The following is a 19,622-nucleotide window of genomic DNA, read 5'->3' on the forward strand; positions in this document are numbered from 1 at the left end:
CCCCCCCCCCTAGTGACGCCACTGTCAGAAAATAATGGTATAAAGGGCTAAGAAAGAAAATCACAATGACAATGAATAGTTAATCTCTTTTGTTACCCAGAGGAATAGCATTAATGTTTACAATTTCTAAATCCACAAATCTTGGAAAATAATTATCGAGTAGAAAAAAAAAGGAGGCATTTATGTTCATCTGCGTTACAGCGATTCTTGGTGTCTTGCATGAGGAATAAAAGCTTCAAAATAATGTACATTACATCAAATCCAACCCTTGCAAATCTCTAAATCACCCTTTTGTTTAGTTTTTTTGATACCTGTGTGCTATTCCAATTATTTTTAAAATGGAAAATATTTGTGCTCATTATATGATGTCTGCCAGGGGATTATGTAGGCACTCTCCTTGTTATGACTTCCAGGGATTTATTCACTAAAAACTGAATTGAAAAACCTTTTCAATTGAATTGAAAAGACTTTTATAGGTCTTACATCAGGTTTGCCCAAAGGGTAGACCACCAGATGTTTTAAAATTACAACTTAATGCATTGTCATTCTAACAGCATTCTAGAGGCGTGCAAAGCATCATGGGAGTTGTCGTTCTACAACATTTGGGCCCCCCTTCTTACACTAATCTTGAGGAAGCCTGGCATTTGCAGTTGTTTGCCCCAGAGTTGCATAATTATCTCATTTATATATCTTTAAACATTTAAATTGGCAAAGGAGGAGAACTCTAGAACTTTTAGGGCAGGGGTGGGCATGATACACCTTTAACGCTTTTTTGGCAGGCAGCTTTTAAAGCAATATGGAAATTATAGTTTGAAATAGATGGAGTCCTTCTTGTTGACCTTTCATGTTTTAATGGTTGTGTATGGATGTGTGGACAGGAAGTGGGTGGTTCTGCTCAACTGCAGTTTGCTTGATTTCATAACTAACTGATTTATGTCATGGAAATGTATTCTATTGCAGTGATAAAGTTATACACAACAAAATTCTGGCCTTTTATAAAAGCAGGAAAGAGGGATCTGGGTCACAAAACGGGGACACTGTATTAGTGATACCTCACAAACGTCTGAGGTGTAGAGCAATAGTCGAGTCCCAGTCCCAATTTTGTTCTCTGTGGTGGCTAATTTGAAGGCACTAGATAAACATCTCAATTAAACCCTCCACTATCAAACAGTTTGTGGGAAAAAACACCACCAGAGTATTTTGCGTGTCCTGGAAAGTAATCTTTAAATATTTTATTATTATATTAAAAAATTATTTATCAAATAAAAAAGTTATAAAGAGGCCATAATCATGTAAAATATATGTTATCCCACATACACTCATTTATGTATACACAGCTACTATCAGGTATTTTTCCTCCTGCTTCACTGTTTAGTGATCAGAGTCGTGGTCTGCAAATGTTACCCCACAATTACCTTTTAAAGGCCAATGACATTTGTTACCAGCATCACAACTTGGTCACTGAAAATGTAATGCTAGCATGGTATGATCTATTATGGCAGCATGGATTGTAGCTGCTTTCTACTATACCTTAAATAACAACATAACCTTGAAGAGATCTATTTAACTTTAAACAAAAACTTTATTTAATTTAAAATAGATTTCTACTTGGAAAAATAGAAATAGGACATGAGGGGACATAGTCACATGTACATTTTTTATTTAATTTTTTTGCAGTGCATATGCAGATATCAGTCGCTTATGAGGTACCCCAACGGCAATCCTCTAGCACGGTGTAGCCATTGAGGTATATGAGAAATCTTGCACAATTCTATAATTAGGAAAAGATTTAACAAGAGTAACATATTCTAGTTATTATATAAGACAAGTGTGGTGCCTTTACTTCAGAAGTATATCAACATGAGAAGCAAGAAAAATAAGGCATGGTTAAGGCTTGCATCTTGTGCCACTAAGTGCCCAGTCGTGTTTAAGTTAGGTGACTGGTTAGCCATATAATATGTCACATGTACAACGATTGATTTAGGAAGGTCAGCAGGCGTATGTCTCTGAGTGGCCCCTACAAGGTGGAAGGCTAGACAGTGATATAGGCTGAGCATTAATTTGGCGTTAGTGGTGCTGAGCCTGTGTACGTGAATTTTGCCTGTGCCATTGTTGTGACGGCCAGAGTAGTTGGCGGTTAAGTCTACTATCTGACCAGGCTAGGTGTGTCAGTGCAATCACATTGCAGGATGCGTCCATTAGTAGTGGCTCTAGGTAGAGTAAATGCATGTAAATATATTCTGGCAAATTAGATATGGAAATAATAAGAAAACACAACATAATAGAACAACGAAATTACAGTGTATGGGTTCGTCACATGATAGTCCGTCCGGACTTGCGCCATTTGCCTCCTATTATTGCTCCTGGGTGGACACCATCTTTGGGAGGACTTGGCAATAAAGTCTTGCTCTGTCCAGTGCTGCAGAAAATCAGGCTCGCCCCTCCAGCCTGTACTCTTGACGGTCAGCCAATTTCCTGGAGCCCTGTGCAGTCCAGGGTTTCCCGTGAGGGATGTTGCGGTGGGTGTTGCTTGTATGTAGTGTGGGTCCCCAATGGTTTTTCGTAACCCTCCGCTTGTGTGGTCGGTACCTTCTGGTCGAGACCTTCTTGGCTCTCAGCCCAGCTGGGCGGCTTGTGTTGGTAGTGGAAGCTGGGGACATGTGTGCGCCCTTGAGGGGTTCCCCACTCTTCCCGGCACTGCCATCTTGTGCTCCCTTGTGTGTCAGTCGCTGAGTTCCTGCATGTCGTGTGCGGTCCAGTAGTTTTGCCCAGAACCTGGTAAAGATTACTTCGATGGGAATCTGGTGCTGTAGCGCTGGGCTCGATCAGAGGTATATTAATGGGGGGATGGCTGAAATGCTGGAAAGATTTAAGGGTGGAAAATCTTTTTAAAAATACAATATTCTCAGGCTGTAAACTCCTCTAAGTTTTAGCTTGTATCCATATCGTCGTCTTTAGGTCGTGGTTTATAATACTATTTTCCCTGCTCGACCACGTCCATGGGTTCTCCATTTTCTTTCTTGTTTTCTCTAAATTTCATATTTACTTGAACGGAAGCTGCACGGACGTGAGGACTATCGGTTTGTAGGGCACATGAGCGAAGCAGTACTTTGTCGGTCTGCACTGCTTTGCAAATTGCTTTTGTTTTCAAAGTCTGCACACTTTTTGTACAGCTTTTTTTCTTTTTTTCCCCTCCTCCTCTATTGTTGTCCTTTTTCCCCTTCACACCTTCACTTCTTTCTCTTTTCTTTTGCGCCCTAATTAAAAATGTTAGCATTGTCAGACTCAGAATCATTGCTTGTCTCTTCATCTTTCGCCTGCCTTCCTTCAACTCGCCGAGAACACAGTCAGCTCTCAGAACTGATGTAAATGACATCACACAAGATTGTGACATCACACGTGATTATGTCAAAAGGTTCTCATGATACTGTGCAGTGGAAGGAACGTGTCAGGGAAATGATGTATATTAAAGGGATTGTGCTGTTTATGTACAGTATAAATTTTGAGAATTCAGAGACACACTAACAGTTCTGATTATTACATGAGACAACAGGGCACAACATTAACTCCACCATTAATGTCAGAAAGCAGGAACTTCTGTTAGCTCTTCGGAGTGTCACTTCATTGCTCTCAACCAATGACCCTAAGCTCCCTATTGCAGGGTTTAGCTCAGGAGAGCTCATGGAAGTTCCTGCTTACAAATATCCAGCTCTCTGGTGTTGGTAAAGGTAGTAGATGAAGTAGTTATGGTGCTTGGAGTGTCCCTTTAACAAATTATTTATAAAATGTAAAGAAATATAATTTCTCAACTGAAAACCAATTGTTTCCAATAGGCTAGTATTTACAAACAGAAGACATTGCTGCCCTGTAATTAACTTTTTTTTAAAAGGCAAAGATCCAATACATAGTTTTCAATTTAAAGGGACACCTAAGCAAGAGGTTATTACCGTCTTATATTAGGGAAAATTGGATGTAACAACTATGCAATAAAACCAAAAAAAATAGAAGCATCTATAAGTTTATTGGCACATTTTTAAGCTTTTGTCTGCCATTCAGTTAAATCAATCTGTGATTTTATCCAAATTTGTGACATTGGGGAGGTTTGTTTTTCTGTTAACCTCCCAACACAGTCCAATGCTTTTTGTAATAATTTTCTCCCGTTCACCTTTTGTTCTGCAAGGGGGCAACCTCCTAATTTCCTGGTAGTGGATTCTATGGTGGTTTGGTGGGGTGTCAAACAGGTCTGCATCTCTGGCTGGGAGTAGACCCCTCTGAATGCGCACTCACAGTCTCTAAACAGGAGGGAATATTGGCAGAGAACTGCTCCGAGCCAGAGGTGCAGACTTGTTGTGTGAGCAGAGCAGGACTGGGAAGGGAGAGCTCTCCACCGGCCCATGCAGCTGATGGGGGCTCAGCAGAACCAACACTATAATGGTATCGCCAGCAATAAACAATTTTCATTTCAATTGTTAAAATCATGTATACATGAGTCATGGATATAGTAACATACCCTGGGAATCACAAATACACAATTGGTGTAGTGAACAGGTTAAGAACAGCACTTGTGTATGGACAACACTATCTGGAAGGTATATAAGACTAAGTGTCAACTTGGGGAGCAGTCACCCTCACTAATTCCCTTTACTCTAAGCAGACCTCATCTAGGTGTCATACCCCTCAATGGCGAGACATAGACATTAATTTCATGATACGTGAGTGTCTCAGTTCTTGCTAATACTATGTTCCATGAACAAATCCCTTTTTAGTAGTTCTAGCAACACTTTTTAAGCATTGCTGCAGAGTAAAGATGTCATTTTTCAGCGTTTAGATATATTTGAACAGTAATCTAATTTAGTAAGCACTCACATAGTAAGTATCTAACTTGGGGCTTAACACAATATGGCCATATGGTGAACTGAATCCCGATATTTGTTTGTTGAGATGAATGATTTTATTTAGCCTTATAAATGTAAGGCTATGCACTGTTCCTTAATTTGTGTTATGTATACATTTTGGTCACTAGGCAGCACCATTCCTGAAAAACGCATGTTCTGATTGTCCCCCAATTCCCTTTTTGTCTAACCTGTCTCTGGCAGTTCATCATGAGACTGGCTGAACATACAAGTGTTTACATTCTGGGTCTGCTGCAGCGCCTGGCTGCCTATTATCTAAATCAAATACTTTTTTTTAATGGAAAATTATATTTAATAAAAAGAAAATCATGAATGGTTCAACCTCACGTGCAAATGTTGGCAAACAGATCTACTCCTAGACCAGCTGTTTCTATATACAATAAAATTGACGAAAGGCAAGATCTAGTAAATGCATTAAAAGATGAGCCAACATTGTCTTACTGATAAAAAAGCTTGATTTAATAACTCATTTGATTGTAAGAATTAAAATAATCTTGGCAATTACATCATATAAATGAACAAATTTAAAAGCCCGGTATGCATAATCCAACCTAAATGTGGCAGATGTCAGTTTAGCATTTCAAGACAGAGTCAAAATACATTTTAGTTATTAAAAGAGCATCATAGATATGAGAAAATCTATGTCATCATTTTAATATACCGGCACCTTTATCGGTTTCCATTTAAAAAATGTTAAAAATCTTCTTTTTGAATGTTTTTTTTTAATATATTCATTTATCACTTTGAGAGTTTAGCAGGTTGTATTTGCCTAAATAAAATGGGATGGAAATGGTTTAACAGAAAAAAAAGCAAAGGCTGAAATATTATATGTTTTAGATTTAAGTGGCCTTGCAAAAATGCTGAATACCAGATCAAACGTGCACATAGGTGACCTTGACATGCTCCTGATGAAGCCTAAAAAAAAGGCAGTAGCAGATATACCTAGGGGCTCTCTAAGGGTTCAGGGTCTGATAGTTAATTGCAAGGGTTCTGGATCTAATGATCCTTTTTTGTAAATTTTATTTTTCAGTTCGACATAAGACCCCACATAGGAAACATAGGAAATTCAACCACTTCCAGGCATTATTAATTGAGGAATGGCCTCCCTTGGCTGTCCTCATAAATTAAAGGGTTACTTTAACCCTTTGGAGTAGGGGGACCTTCTCTGTGTAAAGTGCCCCCCGCTCCGATTGCAATAAAGTCTGAAAAAAAAATATATTTTTTTACTTACCTGAATTCCATGTCCCATCCTCACGTCACTGGGGCTTATAGACAAGCCTGTGATTTGTGGCTCAGAGCTTATGCGAGTGCTCCGGACCTGCATAGGAGGGAGGTGGAGAAAGTGAGGTATGCTATATATGTATATTTTTAAAAAGCCTACAATTGAGGGTGGTGAGAGGACATGTCAGCATAACGTCTGTCAGCAGAGTGCAGCATGCGCTGATGACAGGCTTTTCTTATGCACAGAATTGCTGTCGAGTTCTGGGTTGCCAAAGTCACATGTGCTGGGGGGGGGGGGGGGGGGGGTGCAACTATCCCCGAGCACACAATTATATATATCTCTGTATGCACAGTGTTTCAAAAGGAAAGGAATACTGCACATACCGACTCCTACCACCATGACCACTTCAAAACACTGAAGTGGTCATGGTCATTGGAGTAACCCTTTAACAATTAAAATAGTGCATGCGCAACATGATTGGTTCCTCTGATCTCTTGCCCGTTACTGCACACGAGAGGTGGACCCCACAACCTTGGATATATAATAATGGCCTAACTAGCCAGCCTATTCTATCTCCAGGTATTCATGTACAGTTCCACAGGTCGGTGGTGTAAAATGTGACTATTTTCTTTAAATGCTTCACTCAGTCGGGTTGTCAGTTTCTGCTGGATGACTGCAAGTAATTAATTAGTTGCAGTTGTTTTACAAACCATGCCATGTTTAATTAATTGATTTCACTCCTACAATAAATAAACACATTGCAGTCTAATGCCAGGAGCACTTTTCATCCACAGACCCACCGCCTGAAAATGAATCACAGGGTCCTAGGGTCCTATAGAAACATGGTACTATGGTAACTGGATGTGGGGGCATATTTGCTAAAAGAATAAACACAGATATATCTGCTTCTTCTATAGTAGTTCAGGTGTCAATAATCTGTTATGACGGTAGAGAAATAGTAAAAAGTAAACCAGAAAAATTAGGATATTTCCTTTCTAAACTACAACATATTTGCTACTTTATTTTCTTGGATTACAAAAAAAAGAAACCGGATTCGTCTGATAGATGAACTCTTAAAGCAGGCTTCCCCAAACTCCGGCTCTCCAGATGTTCCTAAACTACAACTCCCATGATTCTCAGCCTATCTATTTCATTCATAGAACCATGGGAGTTGTAGTTCAGCAACATCTAGAGGGCCGGAGTTTGGGGAAGCCTGGTTTAGACCAATGCCTCAGACTTGCATGGTGCATTTAGGGTAAAAAAAAACCCAACTAATTTCCAGAGTATTTTAAATACTTGTGGGGTTTTAAAATGGGTGTATATTACCATAAGAACCGAAGGATTGTACGACTGAATGATGCAATATTTACCTCCACTGTCTGATAGTTAATTGAATAATACCGGAAATGTTAGAGAAACTCTGGTCCAAAATTTGTATTTTTATTGCATATGGTAAAGTCAAAGCAAGTGGTTCAGACAAAGCGTTTTTGGTGCTAAGAGTGTTCTTTGGTTTTGTAAGTCGCAGATAAAGTTGCTTAATTACATAAGGACACGTTCACTTCTACATTCTGTTAGACAGGGCTAGAAAGTATGTATAGCTGTAACTTCTGTATAAAATTAACTGCTGCATGCAATGATTCTCTATGACGGACCATGGCAGCGCTGCGCATCCCTGCTTAAAGTCACGGCCCTCCTGGGTATTAGAGCCATAAAATATCATAAAGTATCCAGAGAGCTTGGAGGCTTAAAGCATTCTAACTACTACATCTATACTACTGTAAAGCCATTAAGAAGGTGGGAACTACTATACGTACTATAACAACTTCAAGAATAGCAATGAGGTTGTTATAGTACCTACAGAGTTCCTTTAAGCGGATTGCCATAAATGTTACTGCAATTATGTACAAACAGTCCCCATTAAAACTGAGATAGCTTTCCCACACCGGAGCAGAACATTTTCAACATTGCTGCAGTTTCCAGTTCATAAAAATATCACTCTATGAAGTCAAACTGATGCAGAATATCTTTCAATCACTTTCTGAGTGACTTTCAGGCTTTTATCAAAAGGAAGAGTGCTATAACGATGATAAAAGCATTTAGCTTTCCGCAATAATAGTCTACTATCCCAAACACTTTTTATGCTGTTGTGCACTTGTTAACAAAATGAAATAAAATACAGTGCCTGTCCCACTTTTATGAAGTTCTTCAAACATAACTGACAGGTTAGACTGAAACAAAACAAGAAAATAAAATCACCTAGCACTGTCTCTTTAAACCATTTTAACTTTTTTGATGGCTAACACCAGCTGTCCCAGGAAGTGGTGATTGCAGGAAAATGGGTTTGTGTTTCAGAGGTCTGGTCTACATGACAGCATGGTCCAATTTTCTGTGTGTTTGGGCTTTTTGCGAGTCAAAAAACGTTCCAGCGGGCAAGGTAAAACCTTGAAAATTATTCTTTGCTGTACGGAATTAGATTTTTAGATGATTTGTTAGTTTAAAGCTGGGGCTATTCTGGCATGAAATTGCTAAATGTGTACCAATCAACAGAAAGCATTACATTGATTTCAATTGATTTTTTTTCCCCACTGCTTTAAGCGTCAGCGGTTTACGTTGTAAAATTTACATATAGGACTAAATTTGCAACTCTTAATTATGTTTTGGCAAAAGTTCACATTGGCATGGCTTATTTAAAAAATACTCTAAACGGTATGTGTGTACACCCATCTGAAATTAAACGGCATGAGCAATTGTGATTTATTTTGATTGTAAACCTAAAATGATTTTTCAGATATTTTACAAACTGGAGGAAAAAGCAATATATATATACCTGGGAACTTTATTTATTTTTGTTCGGTTTCTAAATCGGTGATAAATATTGCATCGATTACGTATTAAAGGGGGGAAAAAAACACTTGAGAATATTAGATTTGCAAAAGTGAACTTTGATTAAATATTTAAACTTACTGAGTGCTTTTTGTTACATGAAGTAACAGAATCAGTGTTATTTTATGTGTAGTACTTTGCCTACTTAGGGTAATTTCCATTTAATGTCTTTCTTATAAACATGCTTGTGATATAAACTGATTAAACTTGTTTTTGGTTGATATAGTGTAGTATATTTAAAGTAACAGTAAGGTTGCAATGATTCTGATGCAATTATCCTCCAGGCCACTAGAGGAGATGTAACACTGCTTCCTGTGTTATGTCATAATCCTATAATCCGTATGGCAGAACAGATAATGTATTCACTATCGTAATTTTTGCTTCTTTCCATTGGACATTCAGTAAAAGACAAATGCACTCAGTGTGTCCATCCTGTACTATGGGTTTATTTACTGATGTCAGAATTGTAGTGAATTCAATTCCAAAAGAGTTTAAGAATCGCACAATAACCGCATATTTTATCCTAAATGTTGCCATTCCACAATTCAAAGAATGGAAATCAGGAATAGATTTTTGCTATTTATGCATAGAGTGCTATGCTAGATAATCGGGAAGAATAGATTTTTTTTTTTTTTTTTTTTTAAAGGGACACTATAGTCACCAGAACAACTACTGATTAATTTAGTTGTTCTGGTGAGTATAATAGTTCCCTTCAGGCATTTTCATTTCAACACTGCCTTTTCATAGAAAGGGCAGTGTTTACTTTGCCCCTAGGGACATCTCCAAGTGGCCACTCCTTAGATGGCCACTAGAGGGGCTTTCTGGCCCAGGGCTGCTTACTGTGCCGTAGAGAGCTGAAAATAAGGTGAGTATTAACTCATTCTGAGGGGCCCAAAGGGGGGGAGGGGGGGGGTGGAGCGGTAAGCCACCTAAATGGTGGGTTGTGCACTATAGGATCAGGAATAAATGTTTGTGTTCCCGACCCTATAGTGATCCTTTAATTCTCTATTTATGTAACAAGTGTTTGCATACAAAAAAAAAAAAAAAAAAAATTACAGAACAGATCAATTACACAAACTGGATATTTTAGCCTTGATTTGGGAGTTTGAATTTCAGTTCACTATGATGCAGTGAATAGGGTTAGTGTCAGGGTTCATCACTAAAACATTAATTGGTGCATGTTCACCATAGAATTACAGATTGTATGTGAATAGATCCAACCTACAATCAGAACTCATTTTGAGATTGCTTTCCATTCGGCTGTTTTGACATGCGTTACATTCTCTGGAAGTTCATGGTTTACAAAATGATCCAGTCAGGATTTGGGCCTTAATAGCCCAACTAAATCCAGTGAATTATGGTGGATTGAAATATTAGGGATACAATATCCATGCTTTAACTAGAGTTCACTTGGATTTTACAATTTTTTTTATTTTGGCCTAAATTTTAAAATGCTGCTTTCAGTTTATTGTATAGTGAATACATCATTGTATGTAAGATGTTTCTACAAGTGCTACATCAGTGGTAGAACTACAAGGGTGGAAATGGTCTGGGCCAGTGATGGCTAACCTTGACACCAAATATTGTTTCTGGATTACATTTCCCATGATGCTCAGCTGGCTTTTAGACTCTAAATGGTAGCTGAGCATCATGGTAAATGTAGTCCAGAAACAATTTGTGTCAAGGTTAGCCATCACTGGTCTGGAGTTCTACCTGTAAATGGGGGGGGCCTCGAGCTGACATTGACATACAAAGAATCAAACATTCACTTAAAGGGTTATTCACTAAAGGGAGAATTCATAGAAAATCCGAACTGGAAGCACAACCTGACTTATGGAATGTTTCCAGATTGCCTAGTTTTACCTTGTATTTGAAATTCACTTATGATTTCACTTTCATGAATAACCGTGTCAGAGTCCGGTTTCAGAGGGGCACTATGTCTGAACTGGCTTACGAGATCAAAAGATATCTCTGACAGACCCTGCACTCCATCACTAGAGCGAGAGAGTTCTCGTTTATGGTTCTGGCAATTCTAAATTAATGCTAGTCCCGAGTCATTCACGGATTAACGGATCAGATGGAGCGCTGTGATCTGTACCGGCACCTAGAATCCTGTTATATCCCCATCACACTGTCAGGCATTATAATCCCTATGTGCCCTCACAACAGATAGCCAATCCACACACACGTTCCCCACATAAGCACAACATTTTCATCCTCTTCCCCGTGCAACCTACATTCACATACTCAACACATACAGCCTCCCTTCAACACACAGCCAATCCCCAAAAATAACACAAACTGTATTTGCCCTCACATGCAGTATTCAACACACTCATTGACCGGTGGAGAGGCAGAGGGGCGGTTGGTGGGTAAACAGAGAGGAGAGAGACTGACAGGAAAACAGTCAATGTTGGGGACAGAAATACATGCAGCATGAGACAGATGGAAAGACACTGAAAAAAATATATATATATTTGTAATCTATCTGAGCTGAGAAGAGACTGAAGAGAGATGTCGGGGAAATATATAAACTAGATTTTTGTCTAGGGCTGCGGTAGGAATCCTTCTGCACTCCAGACGTTGTGGACTACATCTCCCATAATGCTGACAAAGTTTCAGGGGAGATGTAGTCTACTACTTTTGGAGTGCTGGAGGTTGCCTACCCCTGGTCTAAGACCATAAAAACCAGACAAACAAACAATGGAACAATCCTTGGAGCACTAAATGTGTTGCGCCCGCCAAAGTTTGGGGAACCTTCAATTCTTGCACCAGGACCCTATGGTTTCCAATTCTGCCCCTGTAAATCATTGTTAAAACACCTACATACATATCACGGACTTGAATCTCTTTGACCGCGTGTTTTAGAAATTTCAATATGTTGCGATCTTCTGACCAGGGCACAGGCGTTCCATCAATAACTGTTTTTGTCTCACATTTACCTGAGTTCTAGAGAGAAAAAAAATGTTGTATTGTTGAAGAGCTGATCTTGGGAACCTTTTAGAAGTCTTCCTTTAGGACACCTCCTTAAATGGGAACTGATGTGCTTAAAGAAGACTGCACTTTCAAAAGCTTTCCCCGTGCCAGCTGTGTGATGCATAATTTATATCCGATCTATTCAACAATGTCCTCGAAAGCGGTAATCCTGACAGTTTTAGGATTTCTTGGATGAAGATGTCATTGAACATTTAACATTGTATTTCACAGAGTATTGTGCTTGGCATTATTAAAAGAAAACAAAAAAAGAACCATGTGTTAGAAACATTCAGACTAGATTTTAACTGACTGTAGTATTACTATTTTAATTTTTTGATATCTCCGACGCTTTATAGTGTTTGGGTCTATCTTCATATTTCCATGCCCAGGAAGGTGATTTTTAGCAAGATATCTTAGGGCAACTGACATCCCTTGTAAAACTAAGTTTGTCACTTGTCAGTTTTTAGATATGAAACGGTTTATTATTTATGCTTGTGTTGTTAGAAGATAACTTTAAAATAAAAGTAGGAACTCTACACTCTAAGCAACATTACTGCTACAGCTTACTATAATGGTTAGGTTACTTGGAGTGCCCTGGCGCCATCCTCGGATTGAATATAAAACTATTAAGGAATGTTTTCATATAAACCGGGACTTTACCTAGTGTGGAGAGACCCCCATATTATGGCCATATTGATAATCTGTAGTTAATACTTCTGCATTTTCACCCGGCTGGGGGATATTAATTATCTCAGGATATTGGGGGCAGGTTAGCCCATTTCATAAACTATTTGATACAAAATCAGGGGACACTATAGTGAGTTGTAGCTTTTAGGTTGATTAGTAGCCCCCTTTTAAGCACATCAAGTTCTCCTGAAACTCAAAGGCCTGCCAACAAGTCTGCCTATATGCCATCTCATTTACACCAGATGCCTATGGGTAATTTATATCACACATGCATCAGAAGATCTCCAAGACATCCCACGATGCGGTGTAGGTGCAGAGATAACGTTTTGGTGCTGAAGTTTAATTTGTTGTGCAGTGTTACAGTGAATAAAATTATAACTAAAATGATTTGGTTGCAAAGGTGTTACGTAGATGATGGCCTTCTTTAAAGAAAAATGTCCTCTACAAAATTTCTAAGGATTTCAACTCCATAAGGATATTCTTTATCTCCATCACAATCCGGTTCCTATTGTTAGGCCAGAAGGTCGTTGCTGGACGTATTTGAGATTTTTTTTATATTTAGTAATTTGGCCTATATTTTGAAGTTGCTTGGTCAGATACCACCAGCTGACTGTCGAGTGAGTGACTCTGTGTATTCCAGAATGTCCTGTCTTGCTCATTTAGAATATTTGGATATCCTTCTGTATGGTCTCGTTAAGTCACAATCATTCCATTGTGGAATAAATAAAGGAGGTATGGCAACTGTTTGTCCCTGAAGGGTGGGTTGCGGTGGCATGTACATATAAAAAAATGTTTTATCCTCACATAAAACTCACAGGTCCCTGAGTTTATAGTCCTGATGATCCGTGCATGTTATAAATATCCTGAGCATGGTCTCAACATGCATTCACTTCCAACATCTCTGTACGTACACATCATAGACCGACAGCCTTGTCAGCCCTTGTAATTATCCCAGTGGGCCAGTCCTGAACCAGAGAGCAACATGATTGTGTAAGACTAGTCCAAGCACAAAACCATAAAGTTCTGGACTAGTCAAGCCACTGTAGAATTCCCCCTTAAGGCCTCACTCTTGCAGTAGTCCACCAGGATGCAGGCCAACACTACCCCTACTACTTTTATGGCAGTTATATGGAGCTGCTGCCTACAAGCACCTCATGCCGGGGGCCTGCGGGTGCTGTTGGCCCGTCTTGCCAGCCTTTCCCCTAAAACAGAATAATTAAAGGCCAGATTGTTTTGACAGGATGGTTCACATGAGGTTAATGCAGAACTATAGTTTTCATTTTCCTTGACTGCCTCCTCCATCTCCCTTTTTTTTTTATTATTTATTCCTTAGTGTCTCATTCTAGTTGGTTATTAAGCTTTTTCTCTTGTTCTCTCCATTTTCTTCCTTAATATGTTATTTTTAGCACGTTGTCAATGTGACATTGCCAATCATGCATCCCCAGGGCCTTTACACCTGACAGACAGGCCAGACCTGCCAGTATCAGTCTGCTAGGTCTCAACACAATCTACCTGTACCAGAATTACAAGCCCCGCAGGTCTTAACCTCTCTCTCGCTAAGCCCAAATTCTGAATCCTCCCTTCTCAGGATTCATTCATCCACATCTCCCCTGCACTTCATACTAGCAGACAGAAGTTTGCTCGTGTTGTGCAGCCTGGGACATAGAAATATGTGAATGTAGTAAAGGTAGCAGAAAGAGAACATGCCACACCACATGCTGTAACAGTGGTAGAGAGTCAGTGTTAAAGGGACACTTCACTGCGCAAATAAAAATTCACTGTTTAGTAGATATGTCTCCAATGAAAGCATGCATCTAATTATGTATTTATTTTTTTCATTGGGGGTAAATATAAAAACAGCTGTCAAAACCTGCAGATCTCTTGCCTGCATGCTTTACAAGGCCTCCCCTTCTAACCTCGCCAGACTTTCTGTGGCTGTCCAATCATAGACTTCCCAATGCTACTCACTGAGAGGTTTTTGCAAGGCAGGTGCTCTGAGCAATTGCTGCCTCTTGAGTTTAGCTCCACTGAGCTAAACAAACCAGGAAGTAACAGGACCAATTGTGTGCCAATTTCTATTCAAATCTATACTTTTTGTAAAATGGAAAAAAAAAAGAAGAGGACACACTATTTACACTATTCAGCAAGCTGAAGTGTTTTAGGGGTCTGACGTATCCCTTAAAATTATCAATATTATGGTCCGCCAGTCCTCTGTAGATTTGCTCCCATGAATACTTCTGAGTACCCACATTTTTCCCCCACTCTGCTCAGTATTATAGAGAAAACGCATATTTATTCATGTATTTTTCAAGGTATTGGACAGCCACTAGAGGTCACTTCCTGACTCATAGAGTACCCACATTTTCCCCCACTCTGCTCAGTATTATAGAGAAAACACATATTTATTCATGTATTTTTCAAGGTATTGGACAGCCACTAGAGGTCACTTCCTGACTCATAGAGTACCCACATTTTCCCCCACTCTGCTCAGTATTATAGAGAAAACGCATATTTATTTATGTATTTTTCAAGGTATTGGACAGCCACTAGAGGTCACTTCCTGACTCATAGAGTACCCACATTTCCCCCCACTCTGCTCAGTGTTATAGAGAACACACATATTTATTTATGTATTTTTCAAGGTATTGGGCCTGGGGCTGCATTGAATTTTAGCTCGTGTTTTAATCCAGCCTTCAGGCTGATCGTGGGTAAATTGTCCTAAATTTCACCAGTCAAATTAATGTATGATTTTGTTATTCCATAGTGGTCACCGATACGTAAACCTCTTATTTCGTTAAAATCCCACCATGCAATATTTACCCCATCGGGTTTGTTTTCCTACTGGTATGAGGGATGCACATGTCACTCATAGTGAAAGCTGCATACAGCTATGGCAGTTACAATAGCTGAATTAACACATTCAGTCACAATTCATTAATGTGATCGTGGACACCTCCAGGCATGTGCCCCAAAATTAGAGCTGGTTACTAGACAGTGGCTAAATCATACCCTCATTTGCAGATGACAGATCAATTTCTCTTCTGTTATCATTGGTTTAAAGGCATGTTTTTCACCTGCGTTCAAGTACAATCCTTTTGTTTATCATGGCTCATATTGCAAAGGTTGTTTGAAATTTAACTATTCTAGCAAATAAATGCAGTTCTTGTTTCACATATTACTATTAACAATGAATTTAGTCAAGCAAAACATTCCCTGACAGATGAACTTATCCTGACCGGCAGTTCATCATTTTAATGTATCCTGCACTGTGTACAAAACTACTGCTGTATCCCCAAAAATACTGTGCTTGTACTTAATGTAGTATGTGCATGGTTTCTGGTGCTGAAAAATTACATTTTATGATTACCATAAATTTAATATAAATATTTGAAAGGGTAATTGGGATACATTTACATTTCCCTGATTGCAAAATAGTTCTAGCAGCACTTGGAATATTTTAGTATATTTTCACCGTACACACAAATGGTTATGGTGTACTTAATGCTGACTGTACCCAGCCTGTCTGGGGATTCCAGGTGTTGTTTTAAGCTGCATATTAAATGATTCCGAGTTCTGATTTTTGCCCACTGGCTCACTTTAACTCTTTCTTTGTCAGTTGTCGTATCTTCCCACATCTGGCACTTCACGTTTAGTAGTGGAAAACCAAAAGCTAATTATACCTAATTGTACATAATTGGATCACAATTACGCGTTATTTAATATTATTTTAATGTTCCTCATTTGATGCTGGATCATGCCCAATATTTTAAGAAATGGGTCGAAATTCTGAGATTGTTAAGTTACTTGGAATTCCAAAGTGGGTTTTATGAGACTGAGGGCTGATGGGATGTTCATTCCTACATCAATTGAACTGTAGCATTCTCAGCCATGGGTATGTAGATTTAGTTAATAATTGTTACCCAATTAGCATAAACCCCTGTTCCAAGATTGACATTGATGTTTAGTTTAGCAATAAGAGAGAGCACCAAAAACACTGCTTCATCATCTTGTATAAAACAGGGCCGTTTAGAGGGATATTTACTTAGGTTTTCTCCTCCACCATGCTGGTCTCGCCGTGGCTGGCCCATCCTGCCTCCACTTCCATGGCTGAAATCGTCAGTCTTGGTCCCATAGGAAAACAATTGTAGGCTATTGTGCATGCACAGCAAAAAATGCAGCGCTGCACCAATCTGCATTTCTATGGGTAATGTTCAGCGTCTCCAGGTATAGGAAGATGGGAAGTACCACTAGTGGTCAGCTGAGTGACTGGCACAAGAGGCATTACTAGCCAGCAATGTAAACATTGTCCTTTCTCTGAAAAGGCAGCGTTTACAGTACTAAGACTGCGGAGACATGCTGTAGACACCAGAACTACTACATCAAATAGTTCTGGTGACTATAGTGCCCCTTTAAAATGCTTCAATTCTCTACTTTGCCAATATCACATTACATTTTAAATACATATGTGCTCATTTTTGTTTCAGAAAGAAATTTATATTTTTCAGCAGTCTGGCACTCCAAGTATATATATTTTCATAATGTGGAATGGGAAGCCAAAAGCTAATTATATCTAATTAGATCACAATTCCACAATGTTTAATATTATTTTATTGTTCCTCATTGGATGCAGGATCATGCCCAATATTTTAATAAATATGTTGGAAATCTGAAATCGTCGATTTGAGTTACTTGGGATTCCAAAGCGGGTTTTATGACACTAAAGGCTGATGGGATACGCATTCCCACATCAATTGCACTGTCACAGACTGTTCAGCAATTGGTGGAAGGATTTAAAGTAAAATGCATAAATGATTATAACCTCATTAGCAGGAACCACTTTCCCAAAGTCAACTTAAATGCTTCGTTTAGCATTAATGAGAGATTGCAGTTTTTGTAGTAATCGCACCAATAAGACGACAACATCATGGTACACAAAACAGGGCAGTTTGGAGGCATGTTTGAAGCAGTCATTAGTCTCTTAAAATGTGTGAAGTCTCTGTTTTGCAATCTTTGGCCCTCCAGATGTTATGGACTACATCTCGCTTGATGCTTTGCTAGCATTATGGAAGATGTAGTCCAAAACATCTGGAAGGCTGAAGATTGCTCACCCCTGGCCTAGATCATAGCGTGTTTAAATACATGATACCTGCTTGCTTTCATTTTGTTTTGAAGAGAAATTCTATATTTCAGAAACTTGTGTATAGGATTTCAGCACTGGACAGCTCCCTTTCTCCTGGTCTGTTCTACATTACAGTGTACCACTAACTGGTTCATTAAGGAGGCTGACATTGCATAAACATTATAGCAGACGGAAACTGCTCAATTATTACAGCACTTAAAACCTTCAGCGTCACTAGCGAGAATACAAAGTGAATTCAAAGTAAATTTAACATTTGGGGGAAAAAGTAGCTGAACTGGAAACCTGTTTGACTTGGATACACTTTTCCATATTTGAAATTCACTTTGAATTCTCACTTTCGTGGAATTTCCTGTTAAAATTTAAAAAAAATTACTGTTATTTTCCAGTTAAAGCAGTACTGTTATTTCAATTTTTTTTGTTCTTTTCATTTCCCTTTCCTTATGCATCCAGTATTATAAAAAATACACTCCTCTCATTGCCACTTGCCTTAGTTTATATTTATAGTCTTTTCTTTCTTGTGCCGGATCTCAATACCTGGCCCCCTCCATTTTGTCCTGCCCACCTCCATTTTGTCCTGCCCACCTCCATTTTGTCCTGCCCACCTCCATTTTGTTCTGCCCACAACCATTTTGTCCTGCCCTGCTACGCGGTTCTTTTAACTAATGGATTGTGGGTAAAATAGCTTAGCAACTGAAATGGAACTTTGCTTGAGCTCTGTCCATTGAAAACATTTGCCAAAGATCACATTCCCCTGAGAAAAAGTAGTCCCTACCTTGTCTTATGTATACATGAAAACTAAGATGAATTTCAGAAAAATAAAACCAAAGTGACAAGAAGGAACAAAAAAGGATTATTTAAAGGCAAAACCTGCAAAGTGACATAGCTGCTTTAACTAGAAGTGTATAACTATGCTTTCCTCTGAATAAAAATGAGTCACTACTGGCATAGATAAAGCGACAACACTTGTGTGGCTGTCAGCTTTTATATGTCATTTATTGGGGGGAAAAAACGGTTTAACTGTATTTCTGTTTACTCCGCTCTTGTTTTACTACAAACACTGTGACCAATAAAAATCTTAATTAATAAAAAAATAAAGCGACCACATATTCCACAGCGCAGTACAATCTGGGGGGTGTAGTCCACAACATCTGGAGTGCCGAAGGTTGCCTATCACTGTCATAGACAAACCAATACAACACAAGGGAGTGGATGGGGCTCCAATATTACATAATTACTTCACAAATATCAGGTGATTGCTGTGGACTGCAGTGATATAATTTGGCTACGGGTAAATAAGATATCTGATACCATCTTTCCTATATCTTCTTTTCTCTTCATTTTTGTACCATATTCAACAACCTGGACAGTATTGATCACATGCAGTCTGTATTCCTTGTAAATCCCCCCCCTCCCCCCCCCCCCCCCCCCCTAGATTTGTGCTGAAAACCCTCAGATTTTTTTTATTTTTTATGTGAGAGCAAATTGTGCTGGGTTACAATCCTATTCTTTACATATTAACTTCTCTAGGCAGGTTTAATTCCTAAGGATGTAGTATCTGGTCTTCCAAATCATTTGGCCTCCAAACCTACGAGGTTCATTGTTCTGCAGTGTTAGACATTGAAAGAAGACACAGGCTTATTTACGTTAGAACACACAACATTTAGTAACACTGTATTTAATAAGTTAGTCATGCAGTATATATTTACTTCTTATTTTGCATTTTAGGCCTAGCCTCCTCCTCCACCAGTTGGACAGCTGATTTGGTAAAGACTCTAAATTTGATCTCCCCTCTTCCTATCGC

The 19,622-nt window shown here is 38.9% G+C and overlaps 1 protein-coding gene across 2 annotated transcripts in view; it reads left to right on the forward strand.

Moving 5' to 3' along the window:
- Window positions 1–19,622, forward strand: part of PLCH2 (phospholipase C eta 2) — a 555,068-nt gene that overhangs the window by 355,674 nt on the left and 179,772 nt on the right. The gene's annotated exons all lie outside the window — the stretch shown is intronic.

This window comes from Pelobates fuscus, chromosome 11 (assembly GCF_036172605.1).
Source record: "Pelobates fuscus isolate aPelFus1 chromosome 11, aPelFus1.pri, whole genome shotgun sequence".
NCBI lineage: Eukaryota > Metazoa > Chordata > Amphibia > Anura > Pelobatidae > Pelobates > Pelobates fuscus.